This window comes from Triturus cristatus, chromosome 5_2 (genome assembly GCF_964204655.1).
Source record: "Triturus cristatus chromosome 5_2, aTriCri1.1, whole genome shotgun sequence".
Lineage (NCBI taxonomy): Eukaryota > Metazoa > Chordata > Amphibia > Caudata > Salamandridae > Triturus > Triturus cristatus.
In genome coordinates, this window is record NC_140588.1 from 800,080,876 (window position 1) to 800,094,304 (window position 13,429).

Consider the following 13,429-nt stretch of genomic DNA (forward strand, 5'->3'; position numbering starts at 1 on the left):
TCTTAAACTCTGAAAAATATGGAAACTTTTGGGGGTGGAGCTTACCTGACTCCAAAATGGCCACGAGTTAGGGTAGCTCTCCTGATCACCACCATTAATCCGTCAAAATCCTAGCACAAATTCTGAGTGCAACCCTGCTGAGAGGGACCACTGACTTGCCACTGTTAAGAGCTACTCAATGCACCCGGAGGTTTTCAAATTGGTGTGGTCAAACAGGAGTTTTCACCAGTGACGCACATCGGCCGCAGAGGAACGATGGGCCCTCTGACTACGCATCCAGTAATTACACCCTATCTTGCTGTGTTGAAATTGGAAATAAAATTGGAAATAAATATTGAATACAGCATCAAAATGAAGAACTGGACAATGATCTATAATCTTACGTAAACTATATGTTTGGATGGATATGATCTGTTAAGTGGAAAAGTTGTGATATTACTGTGACTTTGTGGTGTGCTACGTTGCCTATCAAGTGGATTTAATTCTTTGGACTAGGTTTAGTCATAAAGAAGAATTTAATACTTTAAGTGGATGAGTATTCGGCTCTGTTTTAGCACCCAATATTGTTGCTTTAAAATATATTGTTGGAAATGTATTCTATAGATGTACAAATAATGATGTGCAGATCGTTTCAGCATATCCACTTCAATCTCTGTTTTGTATACACCCTATCTTGAAGCGAGAAGGCTGGGAGAGTGTCCCCTCTGTGAGGCAATGCGAGCCTCGAGAGAGTCATTTGCGGTAAGCCTGACGCAACAGCAGTGAACGAGGAAATGCGGCGATCGACATGCCCAGAGCCAGAGGGCGCTGGAAGTGGCTGAGAGTATGGGTTGGGGGCCAAACCAGAGGTATCCGCTTGAACTGTAAGTGAGAGCGCTTACCAGAGGGCAGCCTCCATTCAGCAGCAACTCTGTTCCCGTGGGTCGTGGTGCCCCCTGGGGTGGATGCACTGACACACCAGCACCGAAGCAAGGGCCCGGCACTGAGAGGAATGAAGGCTGGGACAGCTCCATGGTACGCATCGAGCCAAGAGCCGGGCCGGCACTGGCTAATGCAGGGGTGCATGAGTTGCCTAGGATAACCGGATAGGACTCTTGAGTGCACGGGAGCTGAAGTAGAATGCACATCAAGTCCCAGGGAACCCGGAGAGAGCGGCCTAGTAGTATAGCGGTGTGAAAGCTGGACAGTTCTGCTCAGGTCTATACGCGATGGCGCTTTCGAGGGTGAGATAATGCTGTGGTGTCGTTGCCAGAAACCATTGAGGGGACTTTTACTTCTCCCACTGAAGGGCAAGGAAGGCGAGCTGTGTGAGTCGAAGGGCGAGTACGGTGAGCGGCCCTGAGGGCCAACACAATCCTCGAAAATTGGCAAAACTAGGCCCCCGGAAAGCACTAATTCGAGGCATGGTGTGGTATCCTGCAAGGCGTGCCCCAGATGAATAGGTCCCTGCTACATCATGGGCAAAATGGACAAGTTCCAGTCTAAATTACACTTCGATCTACATAAAACCCCTAGATCAGGAAGAAGTAGCAGATAGAGATGTGAAGCAAGCATTCCGCACCATACAGCAAAGACTTTAAAAAATAGACAGTAAAATCGATGCATTATCGTTCCAAATGGACGGGATGTGAGAAAGGCTGGACAAGCACAGGGACAGGTTTGACATGGAGGAACAGTGCATATCTGACATGGAAGATATTGTATGAGCACATGCAGAGACCGACAAAGAAAGGATTCTGCGAACACTGCAGGCAAAAGCGGAGGATCTTGAAGCGAGATCCAAGCGGAACAATGTTCGTATTTTGGGGGTGGCAGAGTTGTCAAATATCGGCAACATGGAACAGTATGTAGAGAAGTTGCTCATCAAACTACTTGGCCAGAACAATTTCTCGGAAATTCTCATCGTAGAACGAGCCCATCGCTCCTTGGCGCCTAGGCTGATTCCAGGGGCGGCCCGTTGCCCTATAATAGCAAGGTGGTTGAACTATAGGGATCGAGACGCGGCCTTACAAAATGCCATGAACTGGGAACTCTCCGTCACAAGGGTGCAGAAATATCTCTATTCCCTGATTTCACAATGCAGGTGCAGGAAACGCGATGGCTCTTTATCCCAGTGAAAAAGAGACTTTGTGGCCTGAATCTGGAGTACAGCATGCTTTATCCTGCTAAATTAAGGGTCAGAATGGACGGTAAAATGCATTTCTTCACTGACCCTTAAGCTGTCCTGCGCTTTATTAAAGATAAAGAACAGTTCTTGAAACAGCAGAGTTTGCCTGGTACCTCTCGGTCACACACAGAGGACTCCCCGGGCATTAACGAAGAGCAGGACAAGAAGATTGACTGAGTGGACAGTGCTGAGATGGACGAAACAAAGAGAAAAATGAGAGAATGAGGGTAAAAAGCGCGCCATGTGGCACTGGGGAGGTAGGCATTCATTTGTTGTGTAGTGTTTCTAGAGTATTGGTTGGGGAGGGCCTGCAAAGCTTTCTCGGGTTAAGCGGCTGATTGATCGACACAGGTACAACACCACTAGGTGCAAAGAATATATCATGATGTCCCTCACAGCGATTCTTGCTTTGGTTGTTGGCGAATGAGGGGGTGGATAGGGTGGCGCAGGGAGACAGAAGTGATGGCAACCTCTTCCCACCTCTTCCCACAAGTGTATCACACTATTTGCATTGTTTTCTTTGGGATTTCTGTATTTGTCTTGGGAACAGGGAGGGGGGGGGATTCACATAGCCTTGACTGTGGTGGGTTCTCGTGGCGTGGGAGGGAAGGTTAGATTTGTATGTATGGTTGAGTATACTGTAGAAGATTTGCTGCAACATTACTACACAGCACATACCGCAGGCATAGGGGTCCATTCACTGTAGTGGCTATACCCAGCAAATGGCCTCTGAGGGTGAGAGAATACAGGGTCTTTGCCTTATGACTTGGAATGTTCATGGCCTAAATGATAACAGGAAGGTTCGAAGAGTATGTGCCTACTTAAAGACACTCTGAGACTATTGCGATCCTGCAGGAGACGCATCTCACCACGTAGCGCAGTGGGGAGATACACCGTAAATTACAAGGGAAATGCTACTCTGCAGACTACACCTCCCATGCAAGAGGGGTCCTGATATGGATAGATAAAAAGGCGGGAGTGGAGATGACAGGTTTGCTCAGAGATTCACAGGGTAGGTTTGTGTAGCCCCCTGCAAAAAGGGTGATTTTAAATTTCTTTTGGTGGGAGTGTAGGGCCCGAATTATGATGATCTCCAATTTTAACAATTCACTTGCAGCTAAACTGCTGCAGTGGAAAGGTGTCTCACAGGTGTGAAGAGGTGATTTTAATTGCATAATGGACCCAAATGTAGATAGATCCCAAGGCCCGCCCAGGGTTCCTAGCGGCTGCTGCAGTAGCATTAAAGGATATAATGCACTCAGAAGGCCTCATAGACATCTGGAGACATAGCTCTCCCATGGAGAGGGGCTACACACATTATTCTTTTGTCTATGACACTCACACTCATATAGATTTTTGGTTAAAATCCGTGGGGTTGGATGCCAGAGTCATGACCTGTGCGCATCTTCCCCGAACATATTCTGACCACTCCCTAGTTGAGCTTGCATTACGATTCAGCACGCCACAAATTCCTGTATATATGAGGCGTTTTCCACCGTACTCATTATTAGACACTGTGCTCAAAGTGGGGCTAACAACGGCGATAGAAGACTTCTTCACAAATAACCTAGGCTCGGTCAAATCATTTGCCACAGTCTGGGAAACATTTAAGGTATATATTAGGTGAGGGGTGATTTCCACACATGCGGGAGTACTGCGCTCTATTCGGGACAGGTTGAAGACTTTAGAATGGGAAATAAAACACATAGAACGGGATCTGAACGGGGCGGGTGCTGCCCAAACTACTGCAAACCTCAAGCAGAAATTTGCAGAGTTCCTAGACACAGCTAATGAGGACCTCAAGCATATGGAGAAATATGCCACAGCATGCAGTTATGGGGAGTGGGAGAGACCAGGCACCATGTTGGCAGGGATACTGAGGCCCAAAAGGGAATTAGATAAAATGGTAGGGATGATGGACTAAAATGGGAGTCTGTTGCGCACCACTGAAGAAATTGCAGCTCATTTGCGCTCTTCTTATTAGACGTTGTACTCTTCCCAAATCTCTACGGATAGCGATGCCCTGGAGGAGTACCTGTCATATATTAAAATGCTGTGGCTAGTGACTGAACATAGGGAGCACTTGATGGCACTTCTGAAGTCCAATGAGATATGCAACGCGCTGCGTGGGATGGCAGCTGGGAAAGCACCGGGGCGGATGGATTCTCGTTGGTCTTCTGATTCCTTAACTTAAAATGCTTTATGAAGAGATGGCGGAGTCTGGAATTATGCCGCCCTCTATGCATGAAGCTGTCATTGTTACGCTGTTAAAGCCGGGAAAGTCGCCTAGTAATTGCTCCTCATACAGAACCTTGTCTCTGCTTAATGTGGATACCAATGTCTACGCTAAAATCTTGGCCAATAGGCTGGCTCCATTACTGCCCGGTATTATCCGGCCAGAACAGGCTGGGTTTGATCCTAGTCGCAACTTGTCTCAAAATCTGAGAACCTTGTTTGGATTGGTGCAGAGATTGACCCCAGAAGTCAAAGCGCGACAGTCTTTCTCGGCCGAGAAAGTTTCTGACTCTGTCGAGTGGGGCTTCATGTTTGCGGTGTTGCGCAGGTTTGGGGTTGGGAATGTATTCCTTTGCTTAGTGTCAGTGTTATATACATCGCCCACTGCCAGAGTGAGGGTTGAGGATGAGGTTTCCCAGTCATTGCCCTTTGTCCCCGCTATTGTACGCGATAGTGGCTGAACCATTGGCCTGTGCCATCCACGAATATCACACACATAGAGGGCTAGGATTTCACAAGTATACACTGAATATTTCCGCCTACGCAGATGACACTTTGCTATACATTTATAACTCAGAGGTTAACCTGTCCCCCATACTGCGAGAGGTGGTCCAGTTTGGTGGTAACTCTGGATTACGAATAAATTGGGAAAAGTCCATCATATTTCCCCTCACTCCTGCCACTGTGGAACCGACCATGGAGTTTCCGCTGCACTGGACTACTGAGGCGGTGCGGTACTTAGGCATCCAATTTCATTGCGACCCAGCGTTAGTGATTCGGGAAAATTACGTTAGGGCCACATAACGGCTGATGGACGACGTAGATAAATGGATCAGGCTCCCACTCTCATTAATGGAGAGAATCGCTGTTATGAAAATGGTGATTATTCCTCGATTTCTCTTTTTGTTCCAAAATATACCTATTCTCCTGCCAAAACACCTATTCAAATGTTGGTGTACACAGTTGATATGGCTCGCCTGGGCTGGTAAACAGCCTTGAATATGGTGGGATACCCTCCCTTTGCCCTACGAGTTAGGTGGGTTGGGGGCCCCAGATTTAGAGAAGTACTACAGAGCTGCAAACAGTACTTTTGCCCATTACTGGATACATGGCCCACAGAATACACCTTTTTTATATTGAAACGTAACTGTGCACGCTACCCCAGACACTTACTCATTCGGCCTCCCGGCGACTGAGCGTATTTGATTCCCTAGCTGTCACTGCACAAGCCTGGCAGACACTATTACACATGCAAGCAGGGGCTTTCCTGTACTCTCCAGAGATGCCTCTTCATTGGTGTTTGTGGTTCCCGCTGGGTCAAGACATGGGGACAAGGCAGGCACTGCAAACTGTAGGCATCAATACAATGGGAAACTTCTTAAAGGAGGGTACACTAGTTACTTGGGAGTCTTTGCACTGGCCAGGTATACAGCCAGTGGGCACAGCATTGTTCCATTTCTTTAGGGCCAGACATACTTGGCACGCCCTCCTGGGCAAAGATTTGCTGGAACCACAGGCTATGGGGGCATTCACCACCTTCTTACGGTCAAGGAAGCCCTAAACTGATCACTAAATTTTACACCAGTTTGCAGGAAACTCGTTGATCTGAAGTTCTTAGAGTTAGACTGGATTGGCAGAGTGATTTGGGCATCCCACTAAGTGACAAAGAGTGGCAGTATTGCTGCTCCCGCACCCGGTTGGTCTCTCTTAATGGGAGACACAGACTTATCCACTTTAAATTCTTACATAGAGCTTACTGCACCCTTGAGCGCCAGTTTTGGTGTGGGTTGGTAGAGAACTCCCGCTGCCAAAGATGTGGTGTGGAAGAAGCGGGATTCTGGCATCTAGCTTGGCAATGCCCTGGGATTCAGCTATTCTGGGGCAAAGTGTTTCAGGAGCTGGGAACTATTATTAGTGCAGATCTAGAGCTGGACCCAAAGATCGCACTGTTAGGGTGGGATCTTTCTATAGACAAGACAGTGCGACCGTTGCTAGCCATCAGATTTCTCCTGGCCAAACGCTGTATAGCAATTCGCTGGATGGGCGGCCCACTGCTTAAAGAATGGCATGCTGATATGCTGTATAGTAATACACAGGTCGATGTGTATAACAAACTGCTCTTACCAAGAAGCCGTCCCAAGAGCTGCTGGGGACTCTACCAAACATATCTCTTAAGTAAAACTTCTAGTGCAAATTCAGACCCACAGCTCACTGATAATGAGGCAATGTCACAGGAGGTAGGAACATAGATGAGTATGGAGTCCACAGTTTGTGGCAGGGTTTCATCAGCTGGGCCACTGAATAAGCTTCGGACCTCACGTTTGACTCTGGTCAGCAAATCAGAATAGTAAAAACTGTGTGGGTAGCGATTTGTTTTAATGAATGTAATTGTTCAAACGGAGTCCCTTAAATGCCTGATTCATGTTTTTGAGTATTAATAACCATGTGTACTGGTATGCCTCGATATGACGTAATTGTGTCCTAAGTTGTATGTATATTGTAATTCAAGAAAACCAATAAAAAAATGCTTAGAAAGAAGAAAAAAAATATGGAAACTTTTGTGCAAATGTTTTTGAACTGCTTTTCGGCGGTGTTGGCAATGTTCCCACTGGTGATAAGTGAACACGTTTCTAGGATTAGCAGATTTTTGAAGAAAATAAGGACCGTAGTGTTGATAACAATACATTGTTTCGAAATCTGATGTGCTTTCCAATGCTTCACTATCAGAAAATGCAGCAGATTTTGCTAAATCAGTCAACATATTACTTACAGTTTCAAAATCCCAATCATTGGAAAATGTACTCGAGGTAATGATATCACTCAATGATATTTTTTTTAAAACGAGAAATTCTTAAAAGTTCGGTCGGACCAAATTCATTTGAAATGACGTTGTCCCAAACTATACCATCAGGTATACGAACTGCTGCAATGTTTACTAATAACAAGTCTCTTTGTTCTGGATGAGCTGATTGGTGTGGTTTCAAAATTAAATTCACCTTTTGGGCTGCAGAGCTTTGTCGAAGGTATTTTCCATTAACAAGCATGCTAAAAACTATTACTAAGCCTAACCAGAAAAGAAAGAAAAGTATCCAGGTAATTACCGCTACTTCTACCCAAGGTGATACCAGGTAAGTCTTTTTAAGAAAGTTCAGAAAGTCTTTAACTTGCTGCTTGCGCGATTTTCCGGCTGGCGTCGTTTCAGGTTCACTTGGATCCAAAGAAAACGTATAAAAGTTTATGAAGTAGCCAGAAGCGGTTCAATCAATTGTTGGTATTGCATCAGGATTTGTAGAAATCATAGTTTGCTCTTTTTAAGGCATGTTGACGTAGACATCTGTATTTGGTCGAATTGAAATGGGTCTTTCATTTTGATTTTGAATTTAAACCTCAGGTTCAAGAGGAACATCATTCCGTGCAGGGGACTTTTCGAACATGATGTGTCTTTCTGTTTGAACTTCTTCAATTGTAGGGAGAGGAGGACATCTGCTACTCTGGTGTCCACGTGGCCTACTACTCAGTATTGGCCACATAGTGTGATTTGATTAGGTCAATTGAGACAAATCTTTCCTCCTTTTTTCTGGCAAGAGGCGGTACAAGTACAGTTCTTGTTCCTTCAACTGCTAGGACCAGTACAGGCTTTCTGTATGATAGCCCAACTTCTTCCTTGTTCGCTATTTTCTCTCTGACCAGATCCCCGATTTTTGGTATCCAGACAGGTCAGACGATCATGGATGTCAAAAGGCTTTGCATCTGCCACTGTGCCTTCACAATCAAGATCAGGTACCCACATTCTTGTCCCAAATAGGACCTCATATGGAGTGACCCCCTAGAGAACTTCTTGGCATGTTATTCAATGCTCGCTGTACTCTATACAGATGTTTTACACAACTCTCACCCGTGCCTAATACTCTAGCTGTTAAAGATTGCTTTAAGTCCCAGTTTTTCCTCTCTACGGCCAAATTTTCCTCGAGATGATATGGAGAGGAGTACTGCAATGCTACACCCAACCCTCGCATGGCCTCCTTGTAAGCCCAAGAGCTAAATGCAGGGCCATGGTCAGAATGTAAGGTGCCAACTGCATATGTCCCTATAAAGACTCTCAAATCTTTTATAACAGTTCGAGCATCAGCCGAGCATTGGGGCCACACCCATAGGAATCATGAGCAGGAATCCACTGCAACCATGAGATACCTGTAAGCCCCATCTCTTTGTAAGGGGCTGCAGTGGTCCAAGTTAACACATCATAGTGGTTTGTCTCATATTAACAAAGGTGTCTGTGCTAGACATGTTACTGTGGAACCTTTCATCTGCTAGCCGATGTCGCATTTCAAGACATTGTCTTTATTCTGCTTCCTTCAATAGCGTTGTTTCAATAAAGAAACAGTCACCGTAACTCCTGCATGTGCAGAACCTATACCTTTGTGTGCTGCTAGAATTAAACCTAACCTACGATCCATGTTTGAAATTACTCTCTTCCCCACTCCAGGAATCTGAGCAAATGGAATGTTATTGGCATCTAACTTGTAGGAATACTTGAGTGGAAACCTTTTCGGTACTGATGTGCTGTTTTTGCGTGTAGTAATGACAACCACCATAATCTCACCGTCTATTCTCGTTTTTTTAATGAGTAATTGCAGCTATGGAAGCCGTGCATAGAGCCCCCTTTGTAGCTTCGTCAGCCAATGAATTCCCTTCAAAACGCCATCACGCTGGTGACTCAGTATATGTATCATGTGAGCTCTTGGTAGTTCGTTTTTCAACTCCACTACCTGTTCCCATAGAATTTTGTGCTTAATTGAGCCACCTTTTGCATCCTCGAACCCGTTTTGAACCAGAGCTGCAAATATTTATTATATGACTGCACACAGTAAAAGGAATCGCACACAATTAGTGTGGGGAATTCCCCATCCACATTTACCAGTGCCATTATCAACGCTTTTAACTCTGCCAGCTGTGCAGTGCAGTCTCTCAGAGATTGCGTTTTTGTGCAACTTGGGTGTAACTTTCCATCCTGCATGCGACCTTTAATAATTGTGCCTGCCCCGCTATATTGTTGCTTACTTCCTATCGCTGGTTGAGCAGATCCATCAGTGTAAATTATGTATTCATATTGATCTAGAAACATTATTTTGTTTGGTAGAAGATATTCTTGTTCTTGTTGCAGAAATGCTTGTGTCTTTAAGTTTGGGTCGTACGTGTGTTCTACATCTTTTGCCGTGAGAGAATTAGCCCATTGTATCCATCTCGGTTGTAAGGCTTTAGCGTTAGGAACGCTCACCTTTGTTGCAGCCTCTACGGCTGGAACTGGAGTCAATACTATTATTCGTTTCCCCTGAGCCAGTGCTCTTTCTCTTACTACAGCAGTCTGTACTGCTGTCAGAATCTTTTCTGTAGATGCAAAGCGCATCTCAGCATTTGTGTACAAATGTGATGTGTATGCAATTGGTACTGTTTCACCTTCATTATATGTTAGGTAAGTGTACCCTGACTGACCCGCAACTATACGGATCACCGGGTTGCGTACGTTTATGCATGTCTGTAAGTGTTTGGAAGCTATCATGTCAGCTTGTAGGGAACGAAGGATATCTGTGTGTTCCTGTGCACATTGTCTAACTGAAAAGTTAGGTTTTATTAAATCGTAAAAAGGTTTTACTCTTTCTGCGTAATCTAAAATGTATGTTCTACCAAAATTTAGGAATCCCAGGATTGATTGTACATTTTTCAATGATTTCGGAGTTTGGAGCAGCGTGCCTTTTTCTAAAAAATTAGCTGCCAGACTTTTCCCTTCACTTGAGAGCTCATATACCAAAATCAGGACACTGAGGTGGGCAATTTTTGATTTTTTAAAGTTGAATTTGTAGCCCTCAGATGCAAATCCCAAAATGATGGTATTCACTCTGTTCAAGTGCTCCTCTAGGTCATCGTCCATTAGATAAATATCATCCACATAGGACAATGCCTCTTCATCCAATTTTTGAAGTAACACAGTTACTCTAACCGAAAACAACCTCAGGCTGTTCTCATACCCTTGGGGGAGTTGAAAAAATTGACCTTGGACCCCAACGCTGAGAATGCAGTTAGATACCTGCTTTCAGGTGCTATATTTTGGCAAAAAAATCCATTTGAGATATATATTTTTTCCGAACAATGTTATTCCTTAATGCGGCACTGTGTGCATTTTGGACTGCAAATGTCTTTGTGCAAGTGTTTAAATGTCTGTAGTCTAAAACAATACGGTATGAATTATCGGGTTTCATAGTGGGAAACAAAGGATTATTCATCGATGAGCTGCAATTTTCGATCACCCCTTGGTATTCAAGTTGATCTAAGATCTACCTGACCTGTTGTTTAGCTTCTTGCTTTATTGGATACTGCCTCTGTGCAGTTGGAGTATTTTTTAAAGAAATTATGTGGTGGGTTGAATCCTCATCCCATCCAACATGGTTTTTGTATAGTGCAGGGGATTGGGCTACCAACCACTCCTGCGCATATGTGTGTTTTAGGTGCTTGGGAATATGGTCTGTGAATGCCGGTAAAATTACTATTACAAAATGTAATAGCCAAACGTCAGGTTCTCCCAAAAGAGACCTCTAACTGTCCTGAATTTGTCCCCCTCCATTTTGAGTGTTATGTCATATAAATTATGTGGAACACTTACACTAGTATCAGGTGTTTCTACCATGATATAATCATTCAAGTCTGCTATCACCAGAAATTCCATTAGGTTCTGGCGAGCTAGTGTTACTTCTGCTGCACTGTCTAGCATCGTCAGAGCCCATTCCCCATTCAGAAGTTGAGTCCTCAGTAGCCTAGGCATGATGAATACAAGCCCCAGCTAGGCCCGCAAGAGACAAGGGTTCGCTCTTCTGTAACGAAATCTATAAGGAAGTTGGCACGGAAACTGCAAAGTACAAAAACAACGTTTATTAACCCTTAAGGGTGGTCCTACAATCCACACAACACTCTTCAGTATTGCAAGGAGTAGCACAAAGAACTTGCATACACAGTCCCCTTTTATACACAGCGAAGGGGCTCATGAGTGGGTGGATACCACTAAGTTGAAGAACATTACCATTTAGGGTCATTCTCGATACCGAATCAATACATGGGCGGAGCTAACACACTCCTTGGGCCCGCGAAAACACATGGTCAAGCAAAGCTAATTATAACAGATGTGGTCAAGTCTGGGCATGCGCCAGACGGACAAGGGAGGGCTATTTATAACCTGTTGCTAGGCAGATTACAAGAGCAACTAACACAGAAGTCGGACTCTCCTCGTGGTGAACACATGGCAGCATGTCAATACAAAATGGAGTCCGGACTTCGGCCAACATAATGGGGAAAACACGATAAAAGGGAAACACTAATGTTTTCAGTAAATGCTTAATCACATTCTGCCTTAATTTACAACAGACGACCCTTTCAGCATTTACTGAAGACATCTGGCCTCCAAGAATAATCATCGTATATGTCAATTATCATCATTCCTTTAACCTCTTTAGCTAGACCCTTCTGGCGGGCAACTTCGGCAATAGCTTTCTTATCTGGAATGCAGAATGAAATGCATACAGAACAGCACAATGGTCCACATTGAATACACATACAGAGAAAGAACAGAATTGCTATAATAATGCAGAGACCAGTTAAGACCTTCCATCCCCAGGCAGTAACCAATGCCCAAAGCCATCCAGAAAAGGACCAAGTGCCGTTTTCCGTGTGGATTTCAGCTGCTATTTTATGCAGCTTATTAATGGCGTTATAAACGGATGGCGTATGATCAGGAATGAACACACAGCAGCTACTTCCAATAATTTTACAGGCTCCTCCTCGATCAGCTAGCATTACATCCAATACCATACGGTTCTGCAATGCAACAATTCTGGTAATCTGTAACTCTTCCGTAAGATTCCCAAGAGCAGCAGCAGTCTGATTTGTCACAGCTTCTACCACTCTTGTTAATCTTCGGATCTTCCTACTATTCAAAGCGGCTCCGACAAAGAAAAACAGTCCTAAATTAAAATCAATATACTGTTGCAAACTGGTATCAGTTTGATCCACATCATCGATCGATAAAGTACGTTTATACCTATTTACAGTCACATTATTCAACAATTTCAAGTCTTTATGATACGATGCAGGTGCTAGGAATACAGGAGGTAATAGGAATGATACATAGCATACCCCAGACCACCCAGCCGGCAGACGGTAATAACCTTTATTTCCGCACACAAAATAGGTATTATGGGACGCTAGGAAGGTGCTGTTGTTCAACCCATCAATGTTTAGAACAGTAAGGCAATCACTGACACCAACAGGGATGAAACCCACACTCTGGACACACAAGTCCGCTTGAGCTTGTGCTACTTGAATTACAAATTTATCTCTTCCCATAGTGTCTCTGGTGTTCGTGAAGATATAGGGAATGGATTCATTGTCCGGTCGGTATTCTTCCCATTCCCAAATTGTCCCATTCGCTTGTGGATATCCATTCTTGTCCTGATGGCATTCTTTATTAAGTCTGAAAAGCAATCGTCCCACTGTCGGTTTTCGAGTGGCAAACAACAGAGTGTACCATGCTCTACAGGAGCCATTGTGAGAGAAAGGAAGTGGTATGAATGGCGTACCTCCTTTCTTCTGATGGGCTGGCATCATCCCACATATCCAACAGTTCGTAGCGTTTGTAGCAACGTGGGTGTGATGCAGCATCTGAATGAAAGTGTTATTCAAATAGGATTGCCGATGCTTCAACTCTTGGTATGGCAATGTGTAAAAATAGTGCTCCGCAGGCACTGGAGTCGTCAACACAAGCGTCTTTCGAGCAGGAGTTGCCTCCTCCACAAACCATGTGGTTATACCAACAATAGCTACTGTTAGCATGAACCCCAACGCACAAAGAATTTTCTTCTTCTCCATGTCAAAGGAAATAATACCCTGATATCTTCCTGAAACTAAAAGTCTGTCAGAACTCTTCCCCTTGGGCAGCGGTTGATTTCTTCACCAGCGGGCCAAGACGGGTGTCACTACACT